This window comes from Quercus suber, unplaced genomic scaffold, assembly GCF_002906115.3.
Source record: "Quercus suber isolate HL8 unplaced genomic scaffold, Cork oak 2.0 scaffold_554, whole genome shotgun sequence".
Lineage (NCBI taxonomy): Eukaryota > Viridiplantae > Streptophyta > Magnoliopsida > Fagales > Fagaceae > Quercus > Quercus suber.
The window spans coordinates 282,874-296,267 of record NW_027070002.1 but is presented as its reverse complement, the minus strand read 5'-3'; the positions used below and the strand labels follow the sequence as shown (position 1 = coordinate 296,267).

General features: G+C 35.1%; 1 pseudogene; it reads right to left on the bottom strand.

Annotated features, from left to right (window-relative positions):
* Positions 1-206: 206 nt before the first annotated feature.
* On the bottom strand, positions 207-6,591 carry LOC112008183 (alpha-amylase-like; annotated as a pseudogene).
* Between the last annotated feature and the right edge of the window lie 6,803 nt (positions 6,592-13,394).

The following is a 13,394-nucleotide window of genomic DNA, read 5'->3' as shown; positions in this document are numbered from 1 at the left end:
TCGAGTCCCTAACCGGCCTACGCAAACCTTATACTTTAGAAGCAAACTGGATAGAATGAAGGTTCTCTTTATGCTTAACTTTCATCAGTAATGACATAGCATATATAATTACAAAGGTTCCTAATTGAATTAAACAAAGCAGAGGATAATTCATCATAATGACCTTTGGTCATTCCTTTTCATTTTTATTAATGATCATTATTCTCCTAAGCTTTTTTCTGCCAAACAGCATAGTCATTTCCGGAAGTAGCAAGTTGAAAGCTTGGAGGGAGATTCCCAACCTCATATCTTGGACCAATCTTGGCGATGATCTTCTCATCTATAGTAGCTACATAGAGTGTTGGGGAGATAAACACCTTGGAAGGGAGCTTCCTTCAATAATTAATATAACATATAGAGATACTTTAACTCAAAAAGCCTAAGCCCAATGAGTATGTGCTTAATTATTTTATGTTAACTACTCATTCTTCTTATTTTTATTCAATATGGGACTTCAATCACACGTGTAACCCAACAATCTCCCCCTTACGTGTGAGTTTCTGCCTCTTTGTAGGCTTCAAGACTTCTCCGTAGGCCATGAAAAAGTCCTACGAACTTCCCCTTGCCTAATGGGCCATTCCCTTCACTAGTGCATCATCCATGGGCCTCCACGTATCAACCTTGCACTTCTTTTATCCTCTATGAGAACCTTGCACCTCATCGTTGTTTAGCACCACTAGCAATAATTCTCATTTGTTGAGCTTTTTCCAAGATCGTTTGTGTGGGGTTATGAGCTTGTTTGGGACAATATACCAACCTTGCTCCAACTGCAAAAGGGACCCACCCTGCTCCATTTGCGAAAGGGCTTCAAGTACACACATCTCATTCCCGCTCCAACTGTGAAAGGAACCTTGATAACCTTGCCACCTTTGCCCCACACCACTATTGGCTTTGATACCATTTATTGGGTCCTGAATAATATTACCACAAATATTAGTAATCCAAAATAACAATTACACAAAAGAACACAAATATTTATGTGGAAAACTCTTTCTCCTTGAAAGGAAAATTACGGGACAAACTCCGAATAATTTCACTATTATCAAATCAATTACAATAATTCGTGTATGTCTCACAGTTAAAGAAAAATCTCTCTTATTTTTTCTTTGCTTTCACACACACAAATTATCTCTCTCAAAGGCTGCAACACTTTGCACTCTTCTTTTTATTTTCTTCTCCACACATAACTCTGTCTTGACTGTCCTTTTTTTCTAAACAGCTCCATCTTGGCTGCTCTCTCTTTTCTCTTTTTGCGGCTTCCTCTTTCTTTTATTTCTCTTCAATATGTGGTACACCCACATGCTTTTTACACAAAAAAAGCTTCAGTCGCCTTAGACTTCTTTTCCTAGCATAATACGAATTCCTAACATGACTTGAGTTGGGATTCTAAAGAGTATTAATTATAAAACACAACTCCTACTTACATTTGGAGTAGGATTCTAGGACTTGTCAACCACGATCACGTATTTCTAATTGAAATAGAATTCCATCAATGCTTGCATGGCAAGCTCATTATCTTGGGCACAAATCCTACATGGGTTGGACTTCTATTAGGTGCCATGCTCCTCCCAAAAATCTCCCCTTCCAGGCCATTAAGGAAAGAGATCTTCAATTCCAACTCTTTAGTTAGAATTCATGTTGGTCAAGCCAACTCCAAGCTTGACCTTCTTCATTATCTTCACCAGCACTGAGAACACCTCATCAACGTCAATACTTTTCATTCTCAAAGAATTAATCTCATCTTGGATTTCCTTAATCCAATCCTTTGGCTCCCCCTCATCAAAAACCCAATTATTCTTGAAGCTAACAATTCAATGTTCTCCTGTAGTCCTTTTCTCATGAGGTTCATCAATTTTTAGTGGAAGATATCACTTCCCTTGCTTAAGACCTCCAATGTCTTTCAGTTCATCATCATCCCATGTAGCCTAAACATCTTCATATTTTTCATCACCTACCACTTCCTCTTTTGCAGCACTATTAGGCAATGAGAATTTCATCCTTTTGGTATCAACACCATTAATCCAAATTCTCATCTGTGGAGTCTTCTCAAAATCTTAATCTTATTGAATTTCTTCTTACAGGTCTTCACATAAGTCTTGTACATACCGCATCATGCATATCCTCTTGCAACAACCAATGAACCCATTACCAAGGTAGTTATAATAACTTGCTTGATCCATAGCCAATGTCGAAAACACATTCATCCTTAAATTTGGAACATGTCGCACATTCTTCAACATCATATTGCTACCAACATTGGTTTCAATGCACACATCACCAATTCCGACAATTTTTGAGTAACTGGAATTACTAATCTTCATTGTACCAAAGTCTCCTACTTTGTACATGGTAAACAACCCTTTCTTAGGGATAACATGGTGAGAGGCTATTGAATCAATAGCCCACTCAACGTCATTATTAACAACATGCTCACACTTTTACTTTTCACAACAGCTGTAGCATTTTTCTCACTATCATTTTTTTTTTAAAATCTTTGCCTTCAGTTTGTTCTTTATTCCAATGCCAACAATCTCTTCTTATGTGAACATTTTTCTCACAATAGAAGCATTCTCTAGTTTCCTTAAACTGAGATATATTTCTTGATTGTGATCTACCCTTGAATTTTCGATTATTAGGTCATTTACTTCCACCTTTGCTTCTACCTCTGCTTTTGTTCTTCGTGACAAAAGCTTGATCTTGTGCATTGTCTATATTCGCATCTCTCTTGCAAATCTCTTCACTTAAAATCAAATCTCGAATATCATCATATTTGAGTTTATTTTTCCCTGTAGAATTACTCATTGCCATTTTGATGGCTTTCTAACTATTTAGTAAATAAGCTAAAAGGATCAATGCACGATTGCTCGAACCTCATCATCAAATTCAATTTCCACTGAGGATAATTGATTTGTGATTGTATTGAACTCATTTAGATGCTGCACTACACGAGTGCCTTCTACCTTCTTCAAATGAAACAACTTCTTCATCAAAAGCACCTTGTTGTTAGCTGATGACTTTTCATATATACCAAACAAAGCCTTCATTAGATCCACTATCTATCAAGAAGGTTTCAGTCTTCATCCTTCATAGTTTCAGGTTTCTTCCTCAAAAGAGGGGGATGTAATTTCTTCCCATAGAGATAATTTTCAATCTATATCCTCCAATATTCGAAGTCTATTCTATCAAACTTCTCAATTCCTGAAGCCTTGTCTTCTTCTCTGGCCATCGCTTCGACTCTAACTTTAACTTTGATACCACTTGCTAGGGAGATAAACACCTTGACTAGTTGAATAATTGATATAACATATAGAGACACACTTTAATCCAAGAAGCTTAAACCCAATGGGTATGTGCTTAATTATGTTATATTAACTATTTATTCTTCTCATCTTTAGTCAATGTGGGACTTCACTCACACATATAATCCAACAAAGAGATCTATATCAGAGGCTAGAATTTGCACAAAACTTGTGGGCTTGATCCCATTTCTAGGTCGAATTGCAATGAGTATAAAGTTCCCCTCTTTGAGACCCTAGTCAAAGAAGTGATGATAAAATTGTCACGAAATACAAGATCACATTAATTCAAACAAAGAGAGAAGAACATTTATTTGTTAATAATCAGTAGTATCAATAGCATTTTGTCAATTTGGATTAAATTATCTTGATGTCAATAATTAGGCATCAATGGAAATTGGATCTGCTAATGGTAATTACCAATTTAGCATGCTCCAAAATCCATCAGAACCTTTTTAGTAGTAAAGAGCAGTTTCTGCAAATATCTTTTGTTTGCAGAAATAGTTTTCAAAACAATGTGCAGCTATGTAACAAGATCCTATACTACAACTGATAATTTTTTTCATTTGCATCCTTTAATGAATTAACACATAGGAGTTTAGTGTATGTCAATATAACAACTGAATTTCAGCAAATAAGTAAATACAGTATGCTTTTTCAAGTGATGTTTTAATCAAATTTTGGAAACTTGAAGATATTGTTATCAATTAAGTACTGACAGATTTCTGCACTAAAGGCTATTTTTTGAATTCCAGACAATTTCGTGGATCTACTTTTTGTTCATCTAGGAGCAGTAGCACCATATAAAAATAACATGAAAAAAACAAAACATCTGATGAGAGAAAAAGTAAAAAGAGTAAAAAAGAACTTACAATTGATGGGATCTCTGGATAAGTAAGAATGTAGACATCCCTGGATGACTTTATCTGGTGGGAATGGCCAAAGGTTCTGTGTGAAACCTGCATCATGACTATCTATGAACGGTACAGCATTTCCTAGCCTCAAGCCAATCATTCCTGGAATTGCAGTTTGAAGTCTCCCTTTAGTTGTAAAATCAAAAGCTGTAACACATCACATCCAGCAGCTTGTATCCATTTCACAAGATGACCATCCTGGTTGTACACTGGTTTTCCATCACTTCCATAAGCAAGAGTGTTCCCTATTTCACCTTCTGCAAAATTTTGCTTAGCATTAGCCATACACTACTTAGTATTAAACCCGATTTCAGTCTTTAGCCAATTCATCCAATCTAATAGCTCTCTTTGGACCCGTAGGTTTGTGTGGTCAATATCTGGAGCACCACCCACCACTATCAGGATTCCATTAAACTTTTTTATTTATTTTTTATATTTTTTTATAATAGGAATATTACTGATTATTTTATAATATTTTTATAAATTATTGATGTGATAAATTTTTACTGATTTTAATTTTGGCTCACCACCAGGGGTAGCCAGAAATTTTTATTTGAAGGGGCTAACTTATGATACTAATTTATTAACTTATACAAACTTCCATAAACATGCACAAACACAAATATTTATACACACATATCTTAGTATTCTCCATAATGAATCCTTAAATTTTTATTTTTAATATAAGTTACCAAATTATCAACCAAAGTGAGTAAAAAATGTTCAATTGAACTAATGAAGTATTTAAAGATATGAATGATTTAAAATTTTAATAGATATAAGAACATATTTTACAATAAAAAATGAATGTGAAAAAGAAAAAAAAATTCTTTATTACACTACACCAATTGGACAATTTTTTTAAGAGAATCATTGGATTAGCTCAAATATTTGGGGTGGGGGGGGGGGAGTCTCATTTTTGTAGGCTAATAATTAAAACATTAAATATGTATATGTAGTATTAAAATAATTTTAAAATGGGGGGGTGGGGGGGAGGCATGGCCCTTACTCATACATGTAGCCCTATCTTTGCTCACCACTAACATCATATTTTTTTTTATCAATAATTATTTGAAAAATAATAAAACAATATTGATGCCTAATGGTTAGGAAAAATATTATAAAATAGATTGTGAATGTAACATTACTTTTTTTTTTGTACATTTTCTATGGTGGGACTGATTAAGTATAGACAAGTTAGCTTAACCGGTAATTTATAAAAAGTTTGATAGTTGAATAAGAGATTTGAAATTCAATTTTTACTAATATAAAAAATTAATAAGTATTTTAATCTGATGATAAAAATCTATTTTTTTAAGTGAATATCATATAATGCAGCTCTCTTTAAAAAAAAAAATAAAAAATTGACCGACAAAAAGGGTGACGTAACAATTAAAAGAGTAGTATTGTGGTTGACATGGCGGTTATATAATTTAGGGATGTGTATTTGTGGGGTACACGCGGACTAGTAGATATTGCCATATTGGGTTTTTGGCTTTTGATGAGATTTGAGAGTTGGGACTGTGGACTTCGTCAGTCTCTGGACCGTGTGGAAGTTTCTTTCCTCTTCGCGAAAAGGCAGCAGCTTCTTACAGACTTGAGGCTACTAGACAGATATAGTAACAATTTTGGGAAGCAAAAGTACACGCAGCTTTAACGGCTATACTGTTTCCATAACTCTCTTGTCTTTACTCTTTATAGTCGTACTATTATGTAATAAAATGGAGACAAAGTCTCCTACACATTTTATTGGAGTATAATTATTTTGAAATATTTTAATGACATAAATAATAAAATAAAGGAAAATGTAAATAAAAATTATTTTTTATATGATAAAATATAATTTTAATATACACATGTGAATTTTTTTTTTCTGACTTTTAGTGTTAATTAAAGGATATATGTGTTCATTGATTAACAAATTTACGAGTGTGTCTAGGAAGTGATGAAAGTTGAAACTTATTAGAGTTTTTAGCTTATTTTTACTATTATTTATGGGTTACATTATACTTTTTAGTACTATTTATAGGTTCTATTATACTATTCAGTTAGCTTTTAACTTTTTCTATATTACTTTCAACAAAAAGAATTTCAATTTTAGCTAAATAAGTTGACGAGTATGACGAGCTCGTGTACTCTTGGACGATCCCACCTATACTGACGAAATAAAAGCTCTGGCTAGAAGAGTCAATTATCTGCTTTACTGACGAAGATATCCGAGCCACTCAATGCAAGCAATCAAGCCCGAGACGGTTACTGGGACAACTGTACACACCGTTGAGAGGCAGTGATGGCACAGTAAAGGGCCCAGACGTTACCAAAAGGAGCATTAAGACCTCCATAACTACACCAACGACTAGAAGCCAGGAGAGCCTATAAAAGTCTCCCACATTGCCAAGAACCAGGTACTGACAAAAAAAATATACTACTAAGATCTTTTTTCTTTCCAACTACATTCACCCATTTTTAGAAAACTTCTTGCACTGACTTTGGCATCGGAGGCTCTGTGGCAGGCACCACACCGGTGATCATTCAAAAAGGGTTATTCCATCATTTCAATATTATCAAGGACGAGGGTTTGCTTCTGGACACATTTACTTCGACTTCGACTGACGAGTTTGCACTCTATCAGTTTGGCGCCGTCTGTGGGAATCACTTGTGTTAAGACTCGAAACAGTAGTTTCGTATTCTTGATCATTTCAGGATGGAGTCCAACCAAGATTCTGTAGCCCTCGCTCAACAAGTCCAGGCCCTTGCAGCCACAGTTGAAGAACTGACTAAGCAAAACCAGGAAATGAGGCAACGACTTCAGCAGGAGGAAAATCGGTCGAGAGGATGGGGGGGGGAGGCATGGCCCTTACTCATACATGTAGCCCTATCCTTGCTCACCACTAACATCATATTTTTTTTATCAATAATTATTTGAAAAATAATAAAACAATATTGATGCCTAATGGTTAGGAAAAATATTATAAAATAGATTGTGAATATAACATTACTTTTTTTTTTTGTACATTTTCTATGGTAGGACTGATTAAGTATAGACAAGTTAACTTAACCAGTAATTTATAAAAAGTTTGATAATTGAATAAGAGATTTAAAATTTAATTTTTACTAATATCAAAAATTAATAAGTATTTTAATCTGATGATATCTTTCTAAGTGAATATCATATAAAGCAGCTCTCTTTAAAAAAATAAAAAATTGAACACGTTACATTAATATAGACAAAAAGGGTGACGTAACAATTAAAAGAGTAGTATTGTGGTTGACATGGCGGTTATATAATTTGGGGATGTGTATTTGTGGGGTACACGCGGACTAGTAGATATTGCCATATTGGGTTTTTGGCTTTTGATGAGATTTGAGAGTTGGGACTGTGGACTTCGTCAGTCTCTGGACCGTGTGGAAGTTTTAGTTTCTTTCCTCTTCGCGAAAAGGCAGCAGCTTCTTACAGACTTGAGGCTACTAGACAGAAATAGTAACAATTTTGGGAAGCAAAAGTACATCGCAGCTTTAACCGCTATACTGTTTCCATAACTCTCTTGTCTTTACTATTTATAGTCGTATTATTAGAGCATCTTCAGCAGCTTCTCTAAATTTTGTACTGTTTGAAAAATGAACAGTAACATTTAAATTTTACTTACCTATTTTTTCAAATACACTTTCCAACAGATTCTCTATCCCATTCTCTATTTCATTTAAATATTATTTTTTCATTCATTCTTTATTTTTTTTTTATCATCATTTATTTTTCTTATATTCATCCCAACAATTATATTTTTCAATGAAAAGTGTTACGTTTACAACATTTTTCACAATATTTTTACAACAAAATTTATGTAAAAAATTGTTACTAGTTTTAATTTGAATTCACCACTGAAATTATTTTTTTACTCACTAATATTAACTAATAATAGTCTATTACTTAAAATTTATTGTAAAAATATTGTAATAGCATTTGTCAATTAAGATTTTTTATTTTTATATTATTTTTTCTTTCTTTCAATTCATTCTCATCCATACGTCTATTTCTTTTCTTTTTTTTCTTTTTCTTGTTTTTATCTTCCACACACGTGTCCACCTATATCTATCCCCCCACCCCCTCCTTTTATTTTCTTTTTCTCCCTCACATTCAAGAACACTCCGGACTCTCTCTTTCATTCTCTAGTTCTCTCTTTTTTTTTTTTTTTTTTTTCTTTTCTTGTTCTGATGCACTTTGTTCTTACAATGGAGCTTAGATAGGCTTTCATGCTCATGATTTGTTGTTTTTGTTTTGATTTTAGATTTGTTGTTCTAATTAAATTTGTATTTTTTCTTGTTCTTGATCTGTTGTTTCTATTCTGATTTTAGATTGTGTGTGTTTTGATTGTGTTTTACCGTTGGAGAGAGAGACACAGATGAACAAAGAACACAGGAGAAAAGAGAAAGAATTTTTTTTTTTATTCAGCCGGGTATTTTTTTAAGATAAAATAAGGGAGTAGAGTTGCTACAGTGTTCTCTAAATTAAGAGAATTACTGTAGCAACTTGAAAAATAAATTTAGAGTAGTTGTGCGTTTGGAGAAGCTGCTGGAGTGTGTACAGTAATATTTGGTGGTCCAAATTTAGCTTTACAATAGCTGTTGGAGATGCTCTTATGTAATAAAATGGAGACAAAGTCTCCTACACTTTTTATTGGAGTATAATTGTTTTGAAATATTTTAATAACATAAATAATAAAATAAAGGAAAATGTAAATAAAAATTATTTTTTATGATAAAATATAATTTTAATATACACATGTAATTTTTTTTTTTTTTGACTTTTAGTGTTAATTAAAGGATACATGTGTTCATTGATTAACAAATTTACAAGTGTGTTTGGGAAGTGATGAAAGTTGAAACTTATTAGAGTTTTTAGCTTACTTTTACTATTATTTATGAGTTACATTATACTTTTTGGTATTATTTATAGTTTCTATTGTACTATTCAGCTAGCTTTTAACTTTTTTTTTTTTTTAATATTACTTTCAACAAAAAAAAAATCAATTTCAGTTAAATAAGTTATTTCCAAATAGACCCTTGTAAATAAGAAAATAAATCCACAACTAATACCATTTTTTTGATTAATTATTAACAACTTATCACTTAGACTTTGTTATTTGTTATAAAAATATTACTTTTTAAGGAGCTTTATGAACTAAAAATAGTACTATCTTTTCAAAAACAATCATATTCAATGTGCTTGAATTTAGAATAAATTATGAAAAACCTCCCTTGAGGTTTTGGAGGAGTGACATTCCACTCCAAAATTAAGGAAACTAACACTCTCATTCCTTGATGTTTGAAGAAAATTATCACATTAATCATTCCTTTAAATAACAATAACATAATATTGTCGTGTATCACTTTATCTTTTTTTTTTTGTTTTTTTTTTATTTTATTTTTTTTCATCTTTTGATTAGTTTATCTTTTTAAAGTAAACAAACGCCCTACTACAAATGATTATAACATAATTTGTAAACATATGTAGAAGTGTAAATGAGTAATGTTATAGATATAATATTTTTTATAATAGTTTAATTGACAGTGAAAATTCTTTTCGTTAAGTTGTTGATGGTTTTTTTTTTTTTAAAAAAATTGGCTTCAATTTCTAGTTATATAAACTGATAAAGAAAAATTTGAGTAAAACAACTATATCATTTGTTAAGCTAGGTTGAAGGAGACAATCAATTTCTAAAACAATGTATTGGTAGGAAGGAAGTTAGGGATAAGGTTGTAAATAAGCTGAGCCGAGCCGAGCCAATTATTAAAAGTTCAAACTTGTTCATTTAACGAAGGAGGAACAGCAGTATGGTGAGTGGCTTCGAGTAGAACCATTGAGAGTTTCTCGCAAAACTGTGGTGGTGGTCTCGGGTAGTTCACGCAACCAATCGCCATGGTGGAGGAAAAGGGAGAACAATAAGGGCCCATCAAGCAACTATCCAAGTAATAGTAGCAGTAAAGAAAATGCAGACAACTCTAAGGAAGTACACTCATCTGCTCACTCGGCGGCTAATATGGTAATGGACTATGTTGAGGTCTCCAAGCCATTTGATGGCAATGATGGTAAAATGAATCCTGTGATGGATGGTGGGATACAATGTCACGAGTTAACCCACGGTTTGCATGTAAAGAAGCAAGCCAAGGTTTTGGAAGAGGTAGTGGTGGGCTTAACTCTAAATGATAAGTTGGATAGTGTGTGAGTGAGACAAATAGTGAATGCATGAAGATGTCTGTGGGTCTAGGTGTTAATGCAAGAAAGTTTGAAGTGATGCCCATGCAAGATTGTACCAACCAGATCACACAATCTGCTTCAGTAGGGTCCACGAGAAAATGGAAGAAACTTGCTAGGGAGGTGGGTCAAGGTGTGGTGTCACCTTCACCAATGATTGTGGACAGGAGACCTGTGATGGATGATATTGATAGGAGTGTTGGTAAAAAACAATGTTTGAGTGGCGGTAGCTATTCGAATAATGAAAATTATGAGGTGGCGGCTGGGTCCCAGCGCCACCGGGCATCATGAGTTGTCTTAGCTGGAACTGTCGTAGGCTTGGGAACCCACAGACAGAAGATGAGCTGGTTGCGTTGGTACACAACAAAGATCCCAAGTTGGTGTTTTTGATGGAAACAAAGGTGGAAAAAGTGGTTTTAGATCGTATTGGCCGTAAGATTCAGTTTTGTATTTGTTTGTGGTCCTTCGTCACAATACAGGGGGAGGGTTGGCTTTATATTGGCCAGCTGATATGAATGTGGATGTTCAGACCTTCTCAGCCAACCATATTGATGCTATTATTGACCTTGGAGCGAATGACGCTTGGCGGTTCACAGGTTTCTACGGAGACCCTGTAACTGCCAACCGGGAAAGCTCCTGGTCACTAATGAGACAACTTAGTCAACGGTTCAACTTGCCTTGGGTCTGCATGGGGGATTTTAATGAGATTTTGTTTGCTGAGGAGAAACAGGGATGGCTTCTTAGACCGGAAAGACAGATGCATGGGTTTAGGGATGCTCTTGACCACTGTAGACTGAGGGATTTGGGATTCAATGGGTTCCCATTTACTTGGTGTAATAGAAGGCCAGGTGGACAGAATGTATGGGTTCGGCTAGACAGAGGGTAGCTTCAGTTGAGTGGATTTTGAGATTTCCTTCATCTCGAATACATCACTTGGATGCTTTTCACTCTGATCATAAACCCTTGCTACTTTGCTCAGATTCTGAGTTTAAAAGGTTCTATAGAAAAGGTAGGCCTTTCCACTTTGAAGCTATGTGGTTGAAGGATAATTCTTGTGAGGGTGTGATTCGGGATTCTTGGGACTCTAGGCAGCTACCGGGTTCAGTATGGGGGTTCACAAGAAAGATAACGGCTTGCCAAGAAAATCTTAAAGTTTGGAATCGAACTACATTTGGCCATGTTCGGTTTGCTCTGAAGAGGAAGATGGCTGAATTGAAGGAAGCCGAAGAAGGGGATTGTTACAGAACTGACCCAGGCCGTATTCAGTTGCTTAGAAAGGATATTGGTAGGCTTCAATCCAGGGAAGAATGTATGTGGAAGCAAAGGGCCCGTAATACTTGGCTTAAAGAAGGTGATCGTAATACTGCTTACTTTCATTGTAGAGCTAATCAACGGAACAAGAGGAATTTGATTCTGGGATTGGAAGATGACAATGGGGTGTGGGTTGAGGATGAAATAGATATGGGTGGAGTGGTAGAGAAGTATTTTCAAAATATCTTTTCGACCTCAAACCCATCTGGATTTGATAGTATTTTAAATGGAATTCCGTTCCCTGTGGAAGTTGATGTTGATCCGTGTTTGAAAGGTGAGTTTCAAGCTTTTGAGGTGAAGCAAGCACTCAACCAAATGGCTCCTAATACGGCTCCTGGTCCCGATGGTATGTCGCCTATTTTCTACAAATCCTTCTGGCATATTGTTAGTGAGGATGTAACTGCTGTTGTTCTCCAAGCCTTGAATTCAGGTATTGTCCCAGAATCCCTTAATACCACATTTATCTCCCTGATTCCCAAAGTTAAAAACCCTAAGAAAGTTTCGAAATTTAGACCCATAAGTTTATGCAATGTTGTTTATAAATTAATTGCAAAAGTGGTGGCTAATCGGCTGAAAAAGTTGCTGGCTAAATTGATTCCAGATTCTCAAAGTGCATTCTTATCAGGGCGGTTGATCTCTGACAATATTCTTGTGGCATTTGAAACAATTCACTTCCTGAAAAGGAAGACTCAATGGAAAATGGGGTATATGGCCCTCAAACTGGATATGAGTAAAGCTTATGACAGGGTGGAATGAGTTTTTTTTTGGAAAAGATAATGCGCCATTTGGGCATTGAGGAAAGGTTGATCAAAATTATTATGTCTTGTGTGCAATCTGTTTCTTATGCAGTTCTCCTCAATGGGCAGCCGGTGGGTAATATCAAACCCACAAGGGGGCTTCGACAAGGGGACCCCTTGTCTCCATATCTGTTCCTTTTGTGTGCCATGGGATTGCAGAGCCTGATTCATCAAGCTGAAGTGGAGGGACTTATTGGAGGGGTGGCTATCTGTAGAAATGGTCCTAAAGTTTCCCATTTATTCTTTGCAGATGACAGTGTGCTGTTCTGCAGAGCTACTGAGGCTGAATGTAATAAGATTTTGGAAATATTGGAGGTGTATGAGAGAGGGTCTGGGAAAAAGATAAACAGAGAAAAAACAAATATTTTTTTCAGTTCGAACACTCCTTTGCCATTGCAGAATCGGATTCAGCATCTCCTAGGTGTCCCGGCAATCTGTCAGTATGAAAAGTATCTAGGGTTACCAGCTTTAGTTGGCCAAGCAAAAAAACAAAGCTTTATATACCTAAAAGATAGGGTGTGGAAGAAATTGCAGGGGTGGAAAGAGAAATTATTGTCTCAAGTGGGAAGGGAAATCCTCATCAAGGAAGTGATTCAAGCTATCCCAATCTACACCATGAGTTGTTTTAAACTTCCCAAGGGGTTGGTTAGGGAGATAGAGAGTCTTATTCGGAAATTTTGGTGGGGTTATAGCGGTGATTCCAGAAAGGTGCACTGGGTATGTTGGGAAAAGATCTGTGAAGCGAAGGAGGTGGGTGGCATGGGCTTCAAAGAAATTGAAAAGT